The following is a 24,384-nucleotide window of genomic DNA, read 5'->3' on the forward strand; positions in this document are numbered from 1 at the left end:
GGATTCCTTTTAGAGCTGAAGATCGTCCCATCACAAATGCACTAAGCCCAAACCCCAATGGTCCCTTTATGTTGCTATCCACCAAGTGGACTCCTGCATCCATCAACGTAATGTCTACTGCGGTTTCCACATCCACTCCAGAGCTTCCTGCAGTGGTGGATCTGGTGGTTGCGAGGCTGCCTGAGGGCTGGCAGCCCAAGCCCCTTGCATTTGTGTCGTCGCACGAGGGGCCTTCGCGGTCGGTGTAAAGTTTCCCTTCTTCCTGTATTCTTGGGTGGTATGGTTATCTTTCTTACACTTGTTGCAGCACTTACTGTTAGCAGAAACTCTGCATTGGCTCCTAATGTGTCCACGTTTGCCACAGTTAAAACACTTGACCAAGGGTGTCTTACTGGCCTTGTGCTTCTTTGTAGCTCCTTGTAGAGCTGCGGCAACATAGGCTACTTCCTGTGAGTCCACTGATCAATCCATGTATTCTATCATATCAACGACGGCTGCATTTTTCGGCAAATTACGCAATGCTTTGCGTGTCTTTTCAGTAGCATTTTCAGAAGCGAGTATTTTGAACATGTTTTCTTTCATGCCCTCGTTCATGTCAGGGTGGTCATAGATTGCCCTATGCAGTCTGTTAATAAACTGTGCGAAAGGTTCGTTATGCTCCTGTTTCACCTGAGTAAAATTATGGCTTCGCATATTGTCTGGTATGGTAAGAAAAGCTTGATATGCCAAGATCTGTGATAGATGATGAACCTCAGTGATACATTGTACCTGGGCGTTCCCTGATGCGAAGGGTCCAGAACCCATCAGCATCTGCGTGGTTACTCCCCATAGGGGATCTGTTTGTTGTCGTGGTGTTGCTTGTTCCCGATCACAGAACGTCTCCCACTGTCGGAAAAACAGTAGCATTTCGGAGGGCTCTAAAACCAACTGTGCTATCTGTTTAATATCTTGAGGTATCAGCAGAAAAAATGAATTGCAGTATTTGTTGAGCTAACACAGATTTGATTCCGTACTGACTCACAGCATTCTTTAATTTCTCAATGACCTTCCAGTCAAACGCTTCCCATATTTTCTGTCCATTTAATGCAATAACTGGGAATGCTTGGAGCATAGTCCCTTCTATAATGGCATCTTTTATTACTCCCCTCCAATGTCTCTGCCTTTCTTCTGCAGCGGCTACTGCAGGCGACTCCGCGCCTATCGCGGGCGCAGTTGGTTTCACCGTCTCTGGTTCCGAGAGGCGGGATGGATTAAAGGGCGGCGGCGGGGGCGCGGATGGTTCTGCCCGGGGGCCGGCCGCGGCCGCGGCTGGCGGCGGCCGCTCCATGACCGGCTGACACGCGCCGCTGCAAGTGGGCGGAGCTGGGGGTGGAAAGGGAGGGGAGGAGGGAGGGGGCGGGAGGGGAGGGGCCGGAGGGAGCGCCGGAGAGGGCGGTGAGAAGGGGGCGGGAGTGGGCGGTGGAGGGGGCGGGAGGGGAGGGGCCGAGGGAGGGGCTGAGGGAGGTGCCGGAGGGGGCGGTGAGAAGCGGGGGAGAGGGAGCGGGACTGGTATACGGCCAGAATCTTCGTTCTCTTGCCTTCTCGGTTCCTCCTTTCGGGAGGATGAACGTTTCTCCCTCACTTCTGGTTCTTCCGACCGTACTGTCAGTTTTTGTAATTGGTTCACCACCTCCCTCAGCTCTTCCATCGCACTACCCGATGGAGATGGTTCCCTGTCCCCCGCAATCTGTTTATCCGCATTACTCACTCCCGAGTCTGTCGGCTTCGGATCTGTCGGGCGACAATCGGCCCCTCCTAATTCCCCTGTTTCTTGCGGAGTAACAGACGGGGGAATTTTTTCGGCACCAGCGGCCTGGCTGGGTATAGGCAAAGGCTGTGTCTGTGCAGGCGTCTTAGTGTTAACGGAAATGGATGCTCGGGGGAGTAGAGATAGCTGTGTAGAGAATATCCCCCCAACTCCAGCGGGGTAGGCTGACGCGGCAGCCGTGGAGGCAGCAGAGGGGGTCACCGCCGCGCAGACAGCGGCGGCTGCCTGCCGGTCCGCCCTCATTGTCTCCAGCATGTCTCGAATTACTTTCCAGTGCTCTGCGTATTTTTTCATCTCCTTTACCTTACCCCCCCTGCAGCTAGTAGCGTCCCACAGCGCCTTGCCTATATTATCCCAGGTTGCTTCTTCAAACGCGACATTTACACTCGGGAGAAGTTCTTTCTTCCAGGCCCATAAAAGTAACCCCTTTAACACAGAATTATCGAATTTCAGTCCTCTCTCAGAGAGAAAATAACAAAGGAGCTTTAGGACTGCTTCCTGCCTTTTGTCCAACCCCATCTCCTTCTCCGACCGCTCACCTGATCGGGGCGAGATTCAAGCTTTCACGCGTCTCCTCGTTTTCCCAGCTCAGGGCGACATTCAAACTTACATGCGTCCCAGCTCAGCTGAAGCTCATGCCGTGCTTCCCAGCTTAGCTGAAGCTCATGCCATCCTGCCGGGGCAGCAGGAACACTCTCGGCCGGCTCCTCTGCTCCCTCGTCGGTTCAGCTGCACCAGAAATTCTCATAGAGACGATAAAGTGCTGATCTGAGGGTCCCTGTTCGGGCACCAAATGTTGTGGAGGATCCACAGGGGACATCACACACAGACCAATGTGATCAAGTGAAGTCTATTTACTACAACGTTTGATACAGTTATATACCTTATGCGCTTGTGCACGCGCCTTATATAATACTCTAATTGGTACGATACCCCGGTTCACGCGACACTATCTTATCCTCTATTGGCTGTGCAAGCTTCTTCATGAGGTGTCCAGCAGTTACTTATCTCATTCTTCGGCATCCAGGAGTTCTTTGTCAGGCTCTTCTTATCTTCCTTTTTCCCAGCATACAAGGACACAGCGTCCTTGTCTGCTCCAGCACTTTGTAAACTTATGCTTCGTTCCCACCTAACGGCTGGATTGCTCACATGCCCTCGCCCAGCCAAGAAATCCTCAACAAGGGTGGTTTGCCCTCTGAAGGGACTCTGAAATCCCAAGAAATCTGTGCTTTAATAAAGACTATTATGAAAGGGAGATCAAATTTAAAAAATGGAATTGAAGGTAGAAAGACACGCAATTCTTTTAGGGCTGTACAACTCAAAAAAAAAGTCAAAAAACCCCATAACCAAACATAAAGATTCCTGGTCAGATTTGCAAAATCTGTAAAGCAATAACAGGCATTCAACTCAGTGCACGGACAACATAGAGCAGGAATATTGCATTGTGTTATGTCTCTGCCACACTTGGGTCTACCTTTTTGGCTCCTGAGCTGCTGCTGTTACCACTGCACTGTCTGAACTGCATGGCTGTAGATGTTTGAATTTAACTCAAAGGAGGGCTGTCAGAATTGTGTGATGTTTCTGAGTTTGATAGCCTGCACAATTCACGTCAGAATTTTCTTTTTCTGTACAGTAGTTGCTAACAGGAACATAACAACCTCCTACTGTTTTGTGCATATTTAGTCTCTGAATAGCAGGAAGACATTGATGAATGATGAATAGAAGCCTCTTTTTTATTGCTCTGAAACTCCATTAGTGTACTTGTACTTTAAATTATGGCACAGCATTTTCTCTGGCTGATATCCTGTGGTTGTGAACCTGCACATGGGATGCAACATAAATGGGAGAAGCTGGACAGGAGCTAGATATAAGTATTTCCCATGCTACGAGTTCATTAGCAATGTCAAGAGCATGAAATCAAATTATTGCAGCTTGATTTTTCCACTCACCTAAAATTATCAGTCACTAAAAAATAGATTTGAGTGCATTTGTCCAGGACCATATGGGTTCAGACATCCTCAGAATGAGGGTACTTGATGCAAATGTAGTCAAGGTCATATAAGAGAGAGGCTTATTTGACAGGTCCATTCACAGATCTTGCCTAGTTCATACAGCTCCATTTAAGGACATAATGCTTTCTCACTTGGACTGAAGAGGGGTTTTTAATCCTCTTGTTAATATTTTCTCCTTTATTATCTTTAAAATTTAACTGGTCACAGGTAAAAAACAACAACAAAAATTCAAACCTCCTAAACCGTACTGTTTGACAGAATCTTTTCATGGTCTTTTTTTTTTTTAATTTTTTCCCCAGAATGGGTACAGTGGTTAAGTGGTTAGCAATAGCAAAATTTCTCTGACCTGGTTTTGGATTGGGGGGGGGGGTCACCTACATAGGAAGCAGTAGGCAGTACAGAATCTGTGCATTTTTGGTGCCTAAGCAGGAATCAGGAGGCCAACCACTACAATCCAGTCCAGGACATATTGGCAAAGCAGCTCTTCAGAAAAGACAAAAGATTTCTCTCTCTAGGTAGGGGGCATCTAGTAACATTCAAAGGATTTCTTCTGGAAAGAAAAAAATGCACAAAGTTGTACAAGTTAAATCCAACTAGTTGCAATAGGCTGGTTTTGGATTAAATATCTGTTCATTTGGTTTGGTTGGGTTTTTGGGGGGTTTTTTTGCTACCCAAACCAACTTAGTTCTGATCTTAAAATTGGACAAATTTATTAAATGCTACGTGCTCTGAATTAAGCAAATACAAGGAAAGTTAAATTTTAATTTGTTTTTCTTTCTACTAAAGCATATAAAATAAGCTACAGCTGTTTTGTTTTCAACTTTTATAAAATTCTGCCAATAACAATTATAAGCTCACTGAAAAATAGCAATGGCTGAATCTTACCTGTAGGGACCAAAAGTCTCTTTGGGAACACTCACAATCTTTTTCTTTGTACATCAACCCTCAAAAATTTGCCAAAGTTTTATCAAATAAGATGGCAATATGTTGGGTTTTGAGACCTTTAAACTTCTTTGGTGAGTGTAACAAGTGCTGATAGCAGATTAATACCTCTGAAGGCTGCTCTGAAGTTCCTTAAATTCCCTAGGAATATAGTGTCTATATCATAGGCCTTGGCAGCAATTTTAGCTGCCCACAGTGATGCAGGACAAGGATGCAGAGCTGGAGGAGCTGGGCTGGGGGAGGCCCTCACACAAAACCAATCGTCTGTAGGACGGAGGATAAGAGGATTTGTTTCCATGTTCAGGCCATAACTAAGCAAGGAAACGTGGCAGCATTTTGTGATGGGGGTATTTTTCAGCTTCCACTACAAGAAAATAGGACCAAAAGATTTTATTTTACTAGTGAAGCTTTATTGATTTCCAGCACTTGGGTAAAAAATGAAAGGAAGATTATGCAAATGGAGGCTCATCTGTTTTGTGTTCGAGTAGTGGCTGGAAATTTGGGTTTTAAGCATTGCAACCTAAAGGGACATCATCAAAAGTCCCTATTCTGGAAAAGAAAGAAATCAAATCTCTACATCTAATCATTTGTCCTCATCAGTCTTGTCTGTGACTGAGATGACATTTTTGAGTACAACATAAATACATTCTGCCCTTGTTATAAGACTCTCTGCTGTAATAGACTTTGATATAAATCTGTTCTATCATGCTTCCCTGTGCCATTAAAACTTATGACACCCTTGTTACAACAACATTGTTTACAATATTCCAAAGTAACCTGCAGATATTGCTGTAAAGAGATATGTTTACTATTATTTTCATGTTTTCCCAGATTGCAGACATAATGTGATTCTGGACTCTAGATATTTAAATTTTAAAAAAGCAGGTTTCACTTTTATTTTGAATGATTGAACATTACTTAATTTTTCAAGTCAGATTCTTCACACAATTCCAAAAGCCTAAAATATAATTTATAAAACCGTTGAGAGTGAATGGCAGGAACACTCTTATCCACCTCATAATTTACAAAGCTCAGTCATTTAGATCTAGATTGTGCCACCTTTACCTGCGTCCCACATGTAAGTAATCTAATCTGAAGCATATGCCTCCACTCCCACAATTACGAGGAAGTGTCAGGGCTGCACCTCCATTCCCTGTACATTCCCTTTTGAAAATCAAGCTCTTGGCAGTATCTCCCACATACATGCTTCTCATTCAGCTACAAATCCTAAAGTGTTATTAGCCCACTTTTATAACCTCTTATATACTTAGCCCAAATAAGATCAAGATGCAAATAAGAAACCTGAATAAGATCCAGGAGAAAAAAAAAGACAATGAATACATTTTTGTCTGTTTTGAAAACCTTTCCCTAAATATTTTGTTGGACTGACAAATCTTTTTTTAAAATGTGACCTTTTAAGAATTTCAGGCTTTAGTATGGGAGGGAAGGAAAACAGGTGCTCCCAAACCCACTGTGCATGAGAAGAGAAACAAGAATTTTAAAAGATGGGGAAATCTGCTTTCATTAGTCCTGCCTTTTTTTTCTTGGGGAGAAAGCAGGGAAATAGTTCTGCTGCTTCTCTATTTCCTCTCCCCTTTCCATAACTGGCCACTGGAAAAAGATGAGGAGCAGAGAGTGGAATTTTTCAGGAAAACAAATTTTATTTTGTTAAAATTGACATCTTCTTGCAAAATGTTCTCCATGTGCCACAGGGTTCAGTGTTGGCCGGCTGTAGCACAGGCGTATGAAGCAAGTTAGGGAAGAAGCACAGTCACCGTGCAGCATTTCTCAGCTCTCCCCAAGCCCAAGGGTATCTTTCTGAAATAAACCACTGGCCACCTGATGGGATGTTCCCATGGTGGTTTTTCTTTACAACCAAATGCAAATTAATTTCATGTTTTGAATGCTGTCACATTCCACTTCAATTGTCCCCCCTGTTTTAGGGGGAGGGGATCATCCATGCAGGGATTGCATAAGCAGGCTTTTCAAACACATATGTGATGGATAAGGCATGGCCACCCTTCAGAAGTGTATCCCAGCTGACCTCATCCAGGGGCTTGGAGGTGCCCAAAGCCTCACTCCATGGTGAAGGAGTGCACCCTTGTCTCCCCCTTCTTGGGGTACCAAGCCAGCTCCTCAGAGAGACAGAGCAGACCTGTTTTTCTCCTGTTTCATCTTTCTCATATGACTATGACTTTCAATTAAGGGATCAACATAACGGTGCAGGAGTCCACCCCAGGACCAAGCAAGCTCCATAAACCCCCTACTATGTGATGGGTCTGAAGGAGGGGAAAAAAAAGTCTCTTTTAGACAAATCACGGACAGGATGGTGCACAAATGGAAATGAAGTGCTGGTAAGGGCACACAAAAGGTGGGACCCATGCATGTTGCAGACAAAATTACTTATGGGCATGCTGTGACCTGTAGGCAGCATCGACCCTAGCCAGAGCTATGTGGCTGTGCTGTACAAAGCAATACATGTGGTAGATAGATAGCACCTTCTACTTGACCTGATCACTTTGCTTGGGATGAGGTGCTCTTCAGAGCTGCTGTGACTGAGCTTAGCATCTCCGAGCCGCTTTCCATATCCCTAGCTACTCCAAAACCAGTTTCAGTGGCTGATCAGGTCGAACACCTAACAGTGCTGTTAACTCCCTTGATTTGTGGGGGGGAAATAACAGAGGGCAAAATTTGGAAGTCCTGTTCTATTTCTTCAGTTTGTAGCTGCAGAAGAAAGGCTCTTGGGCAAAAGGGTGTCTCCAGCTGGCTGCAGCCTGGTGGGCACCATGGCTGGCCAGCACCACCCAAAATTTCCTTTATCATACTTGTGACGTGCGGAAAACAGACTCCACAATCAGTGAGATTGTAAAGTAGGTATGTTCATTCAGCGCTGGGCAGCACGGGGGGTAGTCCCACCAAAGTCATGCGCGCCTGATTTGGCAGTTCACTTTACATTTATACAGTCAAGTGTTACATATACATAGAGTTTCGCAATACGCCTATACATAGGCATTACCTATCCCCGCTTCATATTAAAATTAGCTCTAGGAAGTCATTTCCATAGTCTCCTCTCAACTGCGCTTGCGCAGTGCCTCCTTATGGTGGTCGTCTGGTGGTCGTGAAGATGAAGGCTGTATGTCTTCTTCACGGTGAACTCTTAACCTTCTGTTCCTGCGCAGACTCAGTTGTCCCTTGGCATTTGTCCAAATCCCAAGGTCGGTCTTGGCTGGTTCTTGGAGCCACTGCTGCTTCTTATCAGGGACTATCTCCTGTCCCAGCCAGCCTCAACAATGCAAGCGTTAAACATCACTTCTCATCCCCTTGGGCCATGTCTACCTCTATTGAAACTTCTTTAACTTCATTATAAGCTAGATAATTATTAAACAATTCTTATCCACATTCATATATCTACTATATCGGCTAAGGTTTCTTTGGTTCCCCATCTCACTTGAAGTCCCCCACAAAAACGGAAGGTAGGCAGTGAACACCAGAGAAGAATTGGCACCACTAAGCCAGTTTAAAATATGCTGCAAATATTTCATGAAGTGTCCAAAGTGAGAGTTACAGTCACCATCCATTCAAAAATATGTATAACGATATGTATAATTGTATGTATAACAATAGCCAATCTCATACACTAGAAACTAGCAGTTTTTTCAAAGGAAATTAGTCTGCTTTCACTCAAAATCTGTCCACTGCTTATGATCACATAGTATCTCATAAACAACTCATTCCAATGTGAGTTCTGTATATTGGAAATGATGTATTAAACCTAATTCACATTATTTTGTGATACAGAAGACAGAGAAGTTTGGTGGGGTTTTTCTTGCTGATTTTTCACATGTTAATGGGGCTGAGTCTGCACAGACATGTATGCATACAGGGTACGTGTATATATAACCATATGATACTCTAAACAGGTTTTGAAATGTTTAGGAAAGACGCAGAAGCTTGATGGTTCACTTTCAAATCTGCATAATTTTCTTTTTTATTTAGAGGTCATGTTCTAGTTCAATCCCAATAATAATAGTATTGGGTCTGGCTGAGATGGAATTAATTTTCCCCATAGCAGTCCTGTGAGAGACTGAATTGTTATCTTGAGCTGTTTGTCTCAAAGATTGTTAGGTGTGAGAGACTTCTCAAGCCATTCATCTCAAGAATTGTGGACTGCTTATCTCAAGCCCTTTGTCTCTGAGATGGCCTGTCTAAGCAGGACATTCCTCCATCCATAAGGACAATTACTAGGCCACTGAGGCATTCAGGAGAGGAAACAGGCTGAAGCCGACAAGCATGCAAGAATGTGGAGGCTACCATTCTCACAGAAACTGTAGTCTTTGAGATAAGGTACTGGTCTCTGGTGTTGATCATGTGAAGGTCGTGTGATAGACAAAACCTGCAGCGTGTGAACAATGCCTGAACAATACATATGTGCATGCATCATCAAACTATGCCCTATAAAAAAACCATGGAGACAAGCCGTAGTGTGCACCGGTCACTGAAGAATTGAAGACTGAGGACCAACGGGACGCTGCTGGATCCATGGTGGTGACTATCCTTGCAACTCTATCCTGACTGCTTCTTTGATTTCTGCCTTTTCTTCCATTCTATCCTATCGCTACTATTTTCTACTTTTGATACTTTTGATAATAAAAGCTGGTTTGGGTATACGGCATTTGACCTCGTTTGTGTCTTAATCTTGCTCTTGGGATCATATCGAAACCTTCCCTGACATTGGATCGGGACAAGTCCTCATAGTGCTGTGCTCTGTATTAGTAGCTAGAAAGGTGTTGATAACACACCAGTGTTTTGGCTACTGCTGAGCAGTGCTGGCACAGCATCAAGGCTGTCCCTCCATTACCCCCCTCACTAGTAGGCTGGGTGTGGGCAAGAGCTTGGGAGTGGACATAGCCAGGACAGCTGATCCAAACTGGCCAAAGGGATATTCCATACCATATGATGTCATGCTCAGTATATAATCTAGGGGGAAAGCTGGCTGGGCATCAGTCAGTGGGTGGTGAGCAATTGCGTTGTGCATCACTTGTTTTGTATATTCTAATTCTTTTATCATTTTCATTATTATTATTATTTACCCTTCCTTTTCTGTCCAATTAAACTGTCTTTATCTCAACCCACGAATTTTACTTTTTTTTCTGATTCTCTCCCCCATCCCACTGTGGGAGGGGGAGTGAGTGAGCGGCTGTGTGGTGTTTAGCTCCCTGCTGGGTTAAACCATGACAGTGTTTTAAGATTTGGTTTTTATTTCTCATTACCCTGCTCTGATTTGATTGGTAATAAATTAAACTAATTTCCCCAAGTCAAGTCTGTTTTGCCACGATGGTAATTTGTGAATGATCTCCCTGTCCTTATCTCAATCCACGAGCTTTTCATTAATTTTGTCTCCCCTGTCCAGCTGAGGAGGGGGAGTGATAGAGCAGTTTTGGTGGGCACCTGGCTGTTGCATTAAAGGGTAAAGAAGTTTGGCAGAAAATAAACCCCCTTGTGTTCCAGCTTATCCTCAGATGTCAGAGGGGCTGGAGGCAGCTAGATTTAGTTTCTGAGTAATGTCCAATTCAGCGTTGTAAGTCTGGTTGCATCACGATGACGGATGCATTTTAATAGCACACTGCACTCTTGGCTTAGACACGTTCAACACACGACAATTACCAGACTTAGGGAGTTTGGTTGCATTAACAAACTATCAAGACTAGATTAACGAGCAGCGCAGTTTATTAAAGCAACAGTACAGGTTCTTTTGGATTGCCAGTGATAAATACACTGTCTGCAAAGCACATGCAAATGATAATACAGTCGACTACAAGCACATTAAATTATGAAGGAAAAGAGCTCTAAAGAATTCTAAGTTTCCCAGGGAAGCACTCAGTACAGACGAGTGTTCGAATCTCACCCAATAGGCATCCCTATGGGGGGGAAGAGAGGTTCAGCCCTTCGACTGATCCCAGAAGGCAGCAATGTCCTCCCAACTTGTCTATGATGGAGTCTTCCCTAATAGTCTTCCTCTTTTTGGGTCTTTTTATCCTATTTTTCTTTTAGGTGGAGCTTGAGTGACTCTAGTCATACATACCTTTAGTTTGATTGGTATAAAGTTCTCTCACTTTGCTTTTAAAGGCACATGGTAGAGGAAATTCAGAGCGCATGCTCAGTGAGGGGTGGTCGCACCTTGGAGGTGGGTAACTTTTGGGATGGAGGTGTGTTTTGGTATTATAATGAGATTATAATGAGCAAAGTTCACCCAAAGGACATGGTGTTGCATGTCAGTACCCCAGAACTGGGCACTTATGATATAAATCAGAAGTAGGGCATTAGGTCGACAGAACCCCCATTATTTCACCCCCTTGCTTCAGTGGATTCAATGCAGGGACCTTCCATTCTTGTTCCAGTAGATCCAGTTCCCGATCCCTGCGATCACAGAGCCTGGCCATGGTGTCTCCACTCCGCTCCACCCTCCGTGTTGTTTCTCTTAGAGTCAGCATACCAAGCAACCCTGGTGTTGCTAACATCAAAAGTTGCGGGTTATGTTGCTTAGGAAACTACCACAGAACCGATTCTTTACTTGCCCACTGCATTCCACCCTGGAGGTTCACCTTCCTTTGAGTGGGGGTGTGTCATATCAATAAGTCACCTCCAACAATCATTCCACGCTGGCATCCAGCCAGGGTCAGCCCACCACAATAATCAATCAACATAAGTGTGGTGGGTTGACCCTGGTTGGATGCAAGGTGCCCACCAAAGCCGCTCTATCACTCCCCCTCCTCAGCTGGACGGGGGGGAGAAAATATAACAAAAGGCTCGTGGGTCAAGATAAGGACAGTTTAATAAAGTGAAAGTAAAGAAAAACAAATGATGTTATTCTCTACTTCCCATCAGCAGGCGATGTCTAGCCAATTCCTGGGAAGCAGGGCTTCAGTACACGTAGTGGTTGCTTCGGAAGACAAAAATGCCCCCCCCTTCCATCTCCCTTTACTTAGCTTTTATATCTGAGCTGACGTCATATGGTATGGAATATCTGTTTGGTTGGTTTAGGTCAGCTGTCCTGGTTATGTCCCCTCCCAAGATCTTGCCCTGCCCCAGCCTGCCATTGAGGAGGGGGCAAAAATGTTGGAGAGACAGCCTTGATGCTATGCCAGCACTGCTCAGCAGTAGCCAAAACACTGGTGTGCTATCAACACCTTTCTAGCTACTGATGCAGAGCACAGCGCTATGAGGGCTGCTATGGGGAGTATTAACTCCATCTCAGCCAGACCCAATACAATCTCCGCCCCTTATTCCATACCATTTGCGTTCTGCTCAGGTCCCACATAATTTAATACAGATATCTTCTAACCATACTATTGTATTTAATTCTCATTACTGAAATCCCTTCTTACCAACACCTACAACTGAAACTACATACTTAAACCACTTTTATACCCAACGTATGGATTTATACATTCTTATTAATTACTATCCCCTGTCCTTTAAGAGATAGATATTCCATGGGCTTCTTCCACTCCTCCAGATGTTCACACACAGGTTATGACTTGGGCCCCATCCGTCAAGATGAGTGGTCAGGACAGGAGAAGCAGTATGTTCGATCGTTGGGCACCAACACCGGCTTGGTTTGGGTCACCAATGCATTTGTCTGGTTCCTTGCGAAGTTCACTCCTCTGCAGTTCAGGTCATTCCTGCTACATTACTTCCTACAACATACAACTCACATCACAGATTATTTTTCCCCCAAGGTTAAATGTCCTTGAGGCACACACTGGGTCTCCCCATCCTTCCGCATTACCCACCAAGTACACCCAGGTCCCTGAGCAAAGACAATCCCGCAAATGGGTTTGCCTTTTCCCATGGGAGGAGCAATCCACACTGCCTTCCCCAGCCACTTCCCCATGTGCACTATGGGGACCTTATCTCCTCCCACAGTATGTAGGGATTTTGTTTGGGCAGGACCAGGACGGTTAGCAGATCCTCTGGTGTTAACTAGCCAAGTGGCTTCTGCTAAATTTGTATCCCAATGCTTCCATGCCCCATTGCCCAGGGCTCTCAACATAGTCTTCAACAGTCCATTATATCTCTCAATTTTTCCAGATGCTTGCGGGTGATAGGGTATGTGGTACACCCACTCAATGCCATGTTTCTTTGCCCAGGAGCTTATGAGGTTATTTCGGAAATGAGTCCCATTGTCTGATTCAATTCTTTCTGGGGTACCATGTCGCCATAAAATTTGCCTTTCGAGGCCTAAGATGGTGTTTCGGGCAGTGGCATGGTTTACAGGATATGTTTCTAGCCAACCAGTAGTTGCTTCCACCATGGTGAGTATGTAGCGCTTGCCTTGGCGTGTTCGCGGCAGTGGTCCAATGTAGTCAATTTGCCAGGCCTCGCCATATCGAAAACCCAGCCACGGCCCACTGTTCCAGGGACACTTTACTCTGGTGGCTCGTTTGATTGCAGCACATGTTTCACATTCATGAGTGACCTGCGTAATGGCCTCCATGGTCAGGTCCACCCCTCGATCACGAGCCCACCTATATGTTGCATCTCTCCCTAGATGTCCCGATGTCTCATGGGCCCATCGAGCTACAAATAGTTCACCCTTATGCTCCCAGTCCAGGTCCACCTGAGCTATTTCTATTTTGGCAGCCTTGTCTACCTGTTCATTATTTCGATGTTCTTCAGTGGCACGGCTTTTGGGCACGTGAGCATCTACATGACATACCTTTAGAGTCATGTGTTCTACACAGACAGCAATGTCCTGCCACAATGCTGCTGCCCAGATGGGTTTACCCCTGCGTTGCCAATTGGTCTTCTTCCACTGCTGTAGCCACCCCCATAGGGCATTAGCCACCATCCAGGAGTCCGTATAGAGGTAGAGTACTGGCCACTTTTCTCGTTCAGCAATGTTTAGGGCTAGTTGGATGGCTTTCACTTCTGCAAACTGACTTGACTCGCCTTCTCCTTCAGTGGCCTCAACGACTTGTTGTGTGGGACGCCACACAGCAGCTTTCCACTTCTGATGGTTCCCTACCACACGACAGGATCCATCAGTAAACAAAGCATAACACCTTTCGTCTTCTGGTAACTCATTATATGGTGGTGCCTCTTGGGCACGAGCCACCTCCTCAGGCGATGCTCCAAAATCTCTGCCTTCTGGCCAGTCCATGATCTCTCTTCCAGAATTCCTGGGAGGTTGGATTTCCCCAGTTGAGCTCGTTGCGTGATCAATGCTATCCACTTACTCCATGTAGCGCTGGTTGCATGATGTGTAGAGAGGATGTTTCCTTTGAACATCCAGTGTAGCACGGGCAATCGTGGTGCCAAGAGGAGATATGCTTCTGTACCAACAACTTCTGAAGCGGCTCGAACCCCCTCATATGCTGCTAGTATCTCTTTTTCAGTCGGGGTGTAGTGAGCTTCTGATCCTCGGTACCCCCGGCTCCAAAACCCTAATGGTCGACCTCGGGTTTCTCCTGGTGTTTTCTGCCACAGGCTCCAGGTGAGACCAGGCTCCCCAGCTGCAGTGTAGAGTACATTTTGTACATCTGGTCCTGTCCGGACAGTCCCAAGAGCTACTGCACGAGCTATTTCCTGTCTGATATGCTCAAAGGCTTGGTTTTGCTCAGGGGCCCATTCAAAATAGTTCTTTTTCCGCGTTACTCGATAGAGAGGGCTCACAAGCTGACTATAACCTGGAATATGCATTCTCCAGAACCCCACAAGGCCTAGGAAAGCTTGTGTTTCTTTCTTGTTAGCTGGTGGAGACATAGTTGCTATCTTGTTAACCACATCCATAGGGACATGACGGCATCCATCCTGCCATTTTATTCCCAAGAACTGAATCTCCTGTGCACTTCCCTTGACCTTGTTTTTCTTTATGGCGAAACCAGCTTTCAGAAGCATCTGAATTACTCTTTTTCCCTTCTCAAACACTTCTTCTGCCTCGTTGCCCCACACGATGATGTCATCTATGTATTGTAAACGTTCAGGGGCTTCGCCTTGTTCCAGTGCTGTTTGGATTAGTCCGTGACAAATGGTAGGGCTGTGCTTCCACCCCTGGGGCAGTCGATTCCAGGTGTATTGGACACCTCTCCACATGAAAGCAAACTGTGGCCTGCACTCTGCTGCCAAAGGAATGGAGAAAAATGCATTGGCAATATCAATTGTAGCATACCACGTGGCTGCCTTTGATGCCAGTTCATATTGGAGCTCTAACATGTCTGGTACAGCAGCACTCAGTGGCGGTGTCACTTCATTCAGGCCGCGATAATCTACTGTTAACCTCCATCCTCCATCAGACATTTGCACTGGCCATATAGGACTATTAAAAGGTGAATGAGTCTTGCTGATGACTCCTTGGCTCTCTAGGTGATGAATCAGCTCATGGATGGGAGCCAGGGAGTCTCGGTTTGTCCGATATTGCCGACAGTGCACAGTCCTGGTAGCGATTGGCACCTGCTGTTCTTCAGCTTGCAGCAATCCCACAATGAAGGGATCTTCCAAGAGGCCAGGCAGGGTAGATAGATAGCTGTTTGATCTTCTCTGTATTTACAGTGGCTACACCAAAAGCCCATCGGTACCCCTTTGGGTCCTTGAAGTACCCTCTCTTGAGGTAGTCAATGCCAAGGATACAAGGGGCCTCTGGGCCGGTCACAATGGGGTGCTTTTCCCACTTGTCCCCTGTCAAGCTCACTTCAGCCTCCAGTATAGTCAATTCTTGGCATCCCCCTGTCACTCCAGAGATCCAGATCGGTTCTGTGCCCCTGTACCCTGATGGCACTAGCGTACACTGTGCACCAGTGTCTACCAAAGCCTTAGACTTCTGTGGGCCTGATGTGCCAGGCCATCGAATCCACACAGTCCAGTATATCCGGTCATCCCTTTCCTCCTCCTGGCCGAAGGCAGGGACCCTCTTTTGCTGTTCCTCGTCAGAGTATTCACTGTCCAACCCTTGCAGTACCAGACCAGAAGTCCCCTCACCAGAATCAAGGGAGGTGGTTTCAGTTCTTCTATGCCTTGAGGATCACTGATTGCTTTCTTGGGCCTCTACAGCAACTACGCTGACAGCCTTCTTCTTGGGTGACCCCTTCTTAACAGCTGTCTTCCCTCTCAGTTCACGTACACGGGCTTCCAGCTTAAAGGTGGGTTCACCACCCCACTTCCTCATGTCTTCCCCTTGGTCACGCAGGAAGAACCAGAGTGTACCACGTGGCATACGCCTTGGGCTCCCTTTCCCTCTGACCGGGGCAGGAAAGGACTGATTTCTTGGAGCATCCCTAACAGCCAAGGCACTGTCCTGTAGGGATGAGGAGACACAGAGATTTTCCTCAAAGTTTTGGAGCCAAGACGACACTTTCTCCACAGTTGGTGTTTCCATATCTGGGCAATACATTGCTGCCAAGCTGTTAGAATATGATGCTGGGGCACCTTGAATCACCTTTCTCCACATGGCCCGTGTGCACAGGACATCCTCTGGATCTTTGGAGACTTCCTCATCATCTAGATCACTGTAGATGACTTCCACCACTGCTGACTCTCTCAGGTACTGGATGCCTTCATCTGTGGTAGCCCACTTTCCTGAGGAGTTCACAAGATCTTCCTTGAATGGATATCTTGCCCTCATACTTGAGAGGAGCTGGCTCCAGAGACTGCAAGTTGCTGCCTCTTTTCTAATTCCTCTTTCAATTCCCCGGTTTCTAGCGAGGGATCCCAGCTGTTGGGCTTCCTTGCCTTCCAATTGCTGACTGTCGGCCCCGTTATCCCAGCATCGGAGCAGCCAGGCAGCAATCCGCTCACCTGGCTGGCGGCTGTAATCTTTCCGCAAGTCCCGAAGTTCTGAGGACGTCAGGGACCCGGTAGTTTCCGCTTCCTGTTTAAGTTCCCTCACTCCTTCCTTCAATTTCTTTATCGAAGGACCAGCTTCTAGATTAAGCCTTTCCTCTTCTTCTTCCCTCACTAATCGATGGTATGGACCTGTTGATCTCCTTGTCCACTGCTTCCTTTTCACTACTGGGGCAATTACTGTAGTTGTTGTTGTTTGGGTCCCTATCTCAAGCATGGTGTCCTCAGATGCAGTCTGGGTCCCTGGTCCTCTGACAGTGTTGAACTATGGCTCGGTAGACATAGGCCAGGCCCCAGTACAGCGCGAGAAGCTGCTGGTTTTCATTGGGATAGGCAAGGCACCCTTCTATCAGGTGGCGCATCAATTTGCCAGGGTTACTTGCCTGTTTGGGTGTAAAGTCCCAGATTATGGGAGGTGATAACCGTCCTAGGAATCTGCCCAAATCCTTCCATATACCCTGCCACCCAGGGACCGGTCGCTTGAGGGCACATTTCAGTATTGCCTCACCTAAAACTTGTCTTCTCTTATACCAGGACGAGACCACATTCCACAATACCCATAATAGGCCACCAGTATTAATTATTAGTATTAAACAGCTCACATAAGGGTGAACAAGGACCTCGGGAGCCTGCATAATCAAACCATTCACATCAATGCCCGGTAGGGAGAGGGAGATGTGTTCCCTCATCTCCTCCACAAGATAGCTCCCACAACACAGCAAAGCCATCAGTGCCAGGACAAAGCACAAAGACATTATTTGTATTAGCATTTTCCCGCGTTCCTTCATTCTCCCCGCAAGATAGCTCCCGCAGCACAACAAAGCCATCAGTGCCAGGGCAAAGCACACAGCCATTATTTGCATTACCATGTTCCCAAACTCAGCAAGATAGAGATAAGCAAGCAGCCAACAAGCTCCGTGACCTGCACAGAAGCTTGCCACTTAATAACTAGCTATAGAACGCTTAATGCAAAACTGCCGTTGTTGTGCCCCACGTTGGGCGCCAAAAAGGACTGTGGTGGGTTGACCCTGGTTGGGTGCCAGGTGCCCACCAAAGCCGCTCTATCACTCCCCCTCCTCAGCTGGACGGGGGGGAGAAAATATAACAAAAGGCTCGTGGGTCAAGATAAGGACAGTTTAATAAAGTGATAGCAAAGGTTGCGCGCAAAAGCAAAGAAAAACAAATGATGTTATTCTCTACTTCCCATCAGCAGGCGATGTCTAGCCACTTCCTGGGAAGCAGGGCTTCAGTACACGTAGTGGTTGCTCCGGAAGACAAAAAAATGCCCCCCTTCCATCTCCCTTTACTTAGCTTTTATATCTGAGCTGACGTCATATGGTATGGAATATCTGTTTGGTTGGTTTAGGTCAGCTGTCCTGGTTATGTCCCCTCCCAAGATCTTGCCCTGCCCCAGCCTGCCATTGAGGAGGGGGCAAAAATGTTGGAGAGAGAGCCTTGATGCTGTGCCAGCACTGCTCAGCAGTAGCCAAAACACTGGTGTGCTATCAACACCTTCCTAGCTACTGATGCAGAGCACAGCGCTATGAGGGCTGCTATGGGGAGTATTAACTCCATCTCAGCCAGACCCAATACAATAAGCCCCAGATAAGGGCTGCCTGATGGCTGTATATTAGAAGAAAGCTCTTCTTCATGCATGTTTTAAAAACTTCACCATTAATCTTGCCATGAAATCTCAGTTAAATGATTGTGGAATATTGCATCAAAGTTATCCGGTGATAAGCAATATGTGACTTATTTTCTGACAAGTTCTAAAGCCACCATGGTGCTACCTTTGCTGTGAGCTTGTACCTTCCCAGCTGCACCTAGCTGGGACAGAGGAAGAGAAGTGTTAAGGAGCAAATGGAAGGTTGTCCTCAGAGCATGTCCAGATGAGCCAAAACCCAGGAAATACAGGGAGACCTGGAAAGACAGTCTGTTCTTGGGAGTTTTAAATCAATGTCCCCATGTTGGTAAGGAAGAACCGGGACTTTGGAAAACTCTGAATAACTCAAGCTTCCATATATATTTTAACTATTCAGTGTTTTAGGGCAAGGTCAAGGCAGAGCAGTAGTGCTAGAGCAGTAATGCACTGTCAGGTTTCCTTTGCCTTGTCCCTCACTGAGGGGCTCAATTTTTCCTCCACCTGCCCAATGTTAGCTCTCCTTGCTCTATCAATTGCATAGGAGCAAGATTAAGTCTCCAAAGTGTGCCCTTCTATGACATTTAGCCTCCTACACAGATCAGAGATATTTGAACACTCTTCTCCTGTAATCAATAGAAGGTAGTGTTAACTCTTTTCTCTTTTTGGCCACCTTTTATATCATGGGAAACAAATCAAAACTTGCAGCTCTGCAATGTCTAGATGTTGTACCTTAGGTAAAAAGAAAGACTTCCTTCCACAGTTGCTCTAGGATTGTCTGTGAAGGGGTACAGTGAAAACTGGGCAATGAAATCCCATGTCTCCCAGAAGGTCATGATTAAAGCAGCTTTGGACACCATTTTTCAAGGTAGCAGGGTTCTGGAGTCAAAAGATCACTTTCTTTCAAAATGAAAAGGGGAGAGAGACACTTTCTTTTTTACAAACATTAAGTTAAATATTTTGTTAACATTTTCTGCTGTATAAATATAAAATCATTACTGACAGTCTTAGCAACTTCTTTAGGTGCCAGAATAAAAGGTTTTCACTAACTAAAATGGTCTATGACCCTTCTAAAAAAGGTGCCAATAACATCTTTTATTAAAAAATCCTACTGATGTAAATTTTAAAACAAGTTTGTTTTAACTGTTGTCTTACAGAAACAATTTAGAAATTTCAAAATGTTTCTTCCTTCTACCTTCCTAATGGTTTGAATGGGATTGCAGTTGTCCTGGTTTCAGCTGGGATAGAGTTAATTTTCTTTCTAGTAGCTAGTATAGTGTTATGTTTTGGATTTAGGATGAGAATAATGCTGATAACACACTGATGTTTTCAGTTGTTGCCAAGTACTATTCAAAGTCAAGGATTTCTCAGCTTCTCATGCCCAGCCAGCAAGAAGGCTGGAGGGGCACAAGAAGTTGGGAGGGGGACACAGCCAGGACAGCTAACCCAAACTGGCCAAAGGGATATTCCATACCATGTGACATCATGCCTAGTATATAAACTGGGGGGGAGTTGGCCTGGGGTACAGATCGCTGCTCAGGAACTAACTGGGCATCGGTTGGCAGGTCAGTGAGCAATTGCACTGTGCATCACTTGTTTTGTATACTCCAATCCTTTTATTGTTTATTTACTATTGTCATTTTATTATTGTTATTATTATCATTATTATTTTCTACCTTTCTGTCCTATTAAACTGTTCTTATCTCAACTCATGAGTTTTACTTTTTTTCCCAATTCTCTCCCCCATCCCACTGGGTTGGGGGGAGTGAGTGAGCGGCTGCATGGTGCTTAGTTGCTGGCTGCAGTTAAACCACGACAGCTGGACAGGGGAGAGAAAATATAACAAAAGGCTTATGGGTCAAGATAAGGACAGAGGGATCACTCACCAGTTACCGTCACAGGCAAAACAGACTTGACTTGGGGAAATTAATTTAATTTATTGCCAATTAACACCAGAGTAGGATGATGAGAAATAAGAATAAATCTTAAAACACCTTCCCCCCACCCCTCCCTTCTTCCTGGGTTCAACTTCACTCCCTACTTCTCTACCTCCTCCCTCTGAGTGGCACAGGGAGATGGGAATGGGGGTTGCGGTCAGTTCATTAGGCATTGTCTCAGCCACTCCTTCCTCCTCACACTCTTCCCCTGCTCTAGTGTGGGGTCCCACCCATGGGAGACAGATGGTTATCTGCTCCACCATGGACCTCCATGGGCTGCAGGGGGACAACCTGCATCACTATGGTCTTCACCAGGAGCTGCAGGGGAATCTCTGCTCCAGTGCCTGGAGCACCTCCTCCCCCTCCTTCTTCACTTGACCTTGGTGTCTGCAGAATTGTTTCTCTCACATATTCTCACTCCTCTCTTCTGGCTGCTGTTGCACAGCAACTTTTTTCCTCTTCTTAAATATGTTATCACAGAGGCGCTACCACCATTGCTGATTGGCTTGGCCTTGGCCAGTGGTGGCTCTGTCTTGGAGCCAGCTGGAACTGGCTCTACTGGACATGGAAGCTTCTAGCAGCTTCTCACAGAAGCCACCCCTGTAACCCCCCCCCACTACCAAAACCTTGCCACACAAACCCAATACAGGAGCAAAGGAAGTACAATCAAGGAGTTACAAACTCAGTAGTGAGGAAACTCTGGAGCACAGCTCTCCATGCATCTTTGCCCAAAGAATATTAACAGGGAAAGTAAAGGTGCTGTTGTGGCACCTGTCATTTTCTGTACAGTACCAGCAGCACACCATAGCATCCTGATTGAACTTTGTGGTAGTGATAATATCACATTTTACTTCTCTGTCAGTAGTGCAGCTGTAGCATCAGGCAAGCATTTGGTAAAGACTTCACATGTCATTAGCTGTTCTGGAGTGTAGATAGGTGTCCTTGTCAGCATTCCTAGCAAGGTACTCAGCTGCCTAAATTCCCCTAGCATAGAGGGGAGCACGTACACCATTGTGCTGGTAAATGCCCCAGGCTGGTGCAGCCTGCTGCCCGTGCCAGAGCCTCACCATCCCCCACTGGGCTTCTCCATGAAATGGCCCCAGTTTGCCTCCATCAGGGGTCAAACTTTGGCTTCATGCCCAGAAGCCTGTTGGAAGAGAAGGATTTCCACAGCAAAAAGTAGCCCAAACCCTAATATAAATGCTAGTTTTATGTATAGGCTGGCAAATGCAATCAGCAAATTCCCAGTGACTCTTCTGGGAAGCCCCTGGAGAGTGCAGTTGTACCACTGCCTGCTGAGCAACAACTCCTCGCCAAAAAAAGTGTTTCACTAAACTGCGGTGTAATCCAGTAAGGCTATTTTGTACATTCCTTAGGCAGCATATTTCCACTGGAGTCAGTATAAGCATTGCCGTTTACAAGAATAAGCAGAAGGAACAAACTATATTTTTTAAATGCAAGAGCCCTGGACCTCCTTGTGCTAGGTTCTGTAACAGCACAGAGAGACAGTACCTCAGAGAACATGGTAAAATCGATGCAAGACTGCAGAAAATTATGAAATAGAGGAAAGACTGAAGATTGCCTGCAGAAAGAAGCAGGTCCGATGGGGTTTCCAGCATCCAGAGAAGCAAAGCAGATCTTGCAAAAGCTGGGACTGCAAAGACCAGGGCAAAAAAAGCATCAGCCACTGCCACTGAACAATATTCCCTCATGACTCTCTGCTTCCAGCTTGGGTTGAGTCTGACTTGCGTGTTTCCTTCCCCAGGCCAGCAACTGGCTATGGGGCATCCAGAGCTGCCCTGGGGAGGGAGATATGAGCCCCGGCCAGCAGCATTGTAGATTAAATAGCTTCCCTCGAGCAAAGTGTGCTGCTTCTTTCGTTCCATTTTCTGAATGAAATGGGTCGTGGGAGTACTAAGTACTTCTGCTCATAAAGCATTTGCCATGGAGGGTCTGAACCTTTACCTTGAGTAAAAAGTAAGATATATTTGCGGGAGCATAATCATGGACTCAACGACAGATCAATATGAGCATAGCTGAAGACACTTTACTAGAGCATCAGACATCATTTCATACATTGGTTACATCTGTACATGCGCTTAGCTATTTTACTATTGGTTACACACATTATTCACGTTCTGTCCACGTGCCTAGTTACACTTAATGATTGGTTATATCAACACTGTACACGCGCATAAACATAGGACATAATTGGTTATACTAACTAAAACATGCGAACCTTGTCTCAGTCTAATTGGTTGTCCTGGTTTCAGCTGGGATAGAGTTAACTGTCTTCCTAGTAGCTGGTACAGTGCTATGTTTTGAGTTCAGTATGTTGACATCTTGTAAAGACCGGGGGGGTGTTATTCAGGCAGCTGCAAGGGCACTTCTCAGAGAGTGGGAAGAAACACTGCATTATGCCCCCTCTAATGTGAGTTTTTAAAGGTTACCTCATTTGTACATGTTCAAAGACATCAAAACCAAGCCCCAGTAAGAAGCAGAGTCAGGAGAGGGTTAAGGAAGTCAGTGATGCCTGATGTTGACATCTTTCCTCTTTTTCAGCTTTTTAGAAGATAAACATTTCAAATTTCAGTCTGTGGTTCCCAGCAGTGCTTTGGGAACACTGCAGCAGGCCCACAAAAATTGCTAATGCTAGGCCAAGTCGAGATAATGCTTCTCAGCAGGAATGACATAATGCCCTAAAAGAAGACTATGATGTAATGCATATCTCAAAAATCAGAACCAATTTCCGTTGCAAAGCCATGAAGTCTAGCACTAATACTGCAGTATGCAAAACTTTTGGGGTTTAGATCTTTTCTTCTTTTTTTTTTTTTTTAAGAATAATTTTGTAAGGCTTACATTTCTCGTGCAGTCTGTGTCAGTTACTAGAGAAGCTTCTCTCTCATTTCACATTTTCTTGCAATTCAGGTGCTTACTGAAAGCCATTAAGCATTTCACCTTGGTTGAGGTGCCTGCAATACATTAATACAAATGCTGTAATTTATAGCATTAACATGGCTGTTTATGCAGGTGAAGCATAAAGCATATATAACATATTATAGTAAAACCTGTTTAATGAAGGTGTTATGCAGGGATTTATTAGACTCACTAATGTCTCATGGAAAAATTAAGCAGTATTTGTGCTAAGCTCAGCTTGGGCTTGTCGTGGTTTAACCCCAGCCAGCAACTAAGCACCACGCAGCCGCTCACTCACTCCCCCCCACCCAGTGGGATGGGGGAGAAAATCAGGAAAAGAAGTAAAACTCGTGGGTTGAGATAAGAACAGTTTAATAGAACAGAAAAGAAGAAACTAATAATGATAATGATAACACTAATAAAATGACAACAGTAGTAATAAAAGGATTGGAATGTACAAATGATGCGCAGGGCAATTGCTCACCACCCGCTGATTGATGCCCAGTTAGTCCCCGAGCGGCGAATCCCTGCCCCCCACTTCCCAGTTCCTAAACTAGATGGGACGTCACATGGTATGGAATACACTGTTGGCCAGTTTGGGTCAGCTGCCCTGGCTGGGCATGAGAAGCTGAAAAATCCTTGACTATAGTCTAAACACTACTGAGCAACAACTGAAAACATCAGTGTTATCAACATTCTTCTCATACTGAACTCAAAACATAGCACTGTACCAGCTACTAGGAAGACAGTTAACTCTATCCCAGCTGAAACCAGGACAGCCATGCTCCCCAACTTTCCTACTGAGCTGCTGGCCGGTGGGCTTGTTGCAGCTGGAGCCATGGGGAAGCCAAGTCTGCAAACAGCTCCAGCAGATCCTCACAGAGGCAGCATGAACAGGACTTGCAGCTCAGGCAGGTTTGCACAGAAAAGGCAAAGTTCACCATGCGGATTGTCTGCACTCTTATTCCAGAGTGCACAACACAAAAGTATTGCCAGATTTTACATATACATATATATACACCCAGATGTATATGGATAAAAAACCCCCCATATTTTCCACTGCCCTCACTTTCAGAAACAATGGCATTGTTTTGGATGAAATTTAAATAAAATAGCAGCTTGAGGCAGATATGCTTGGCAAAAAGAGAAGCAACTGGAAACAGACTCTTACAATGGAAAATATTGTGCAGGCACCTTAACAGGAGGTGCCACCAGCTCTGCCTGAAGCCGTAAATTACTCATTTCAGCCCCTGTATCTCACAGGAGTTTCACAGGACTGGTGGCACAATGCCT

Source organism: Haliaeetus albicilla, chromosome W, assembly GCF_947461875.1.
Source record: "Haliaeetus albicilla chromosome W, bHalAlb1.1, whole genome shotgun sequence".
Classification (NCBI taxonomy): domain Eukaryota; kingdom Metazoa; phylum Chordata; class Aves; order Accipitriformes; family Accipitridae; genus Haliaeetus; species Haliaeetus albicilla.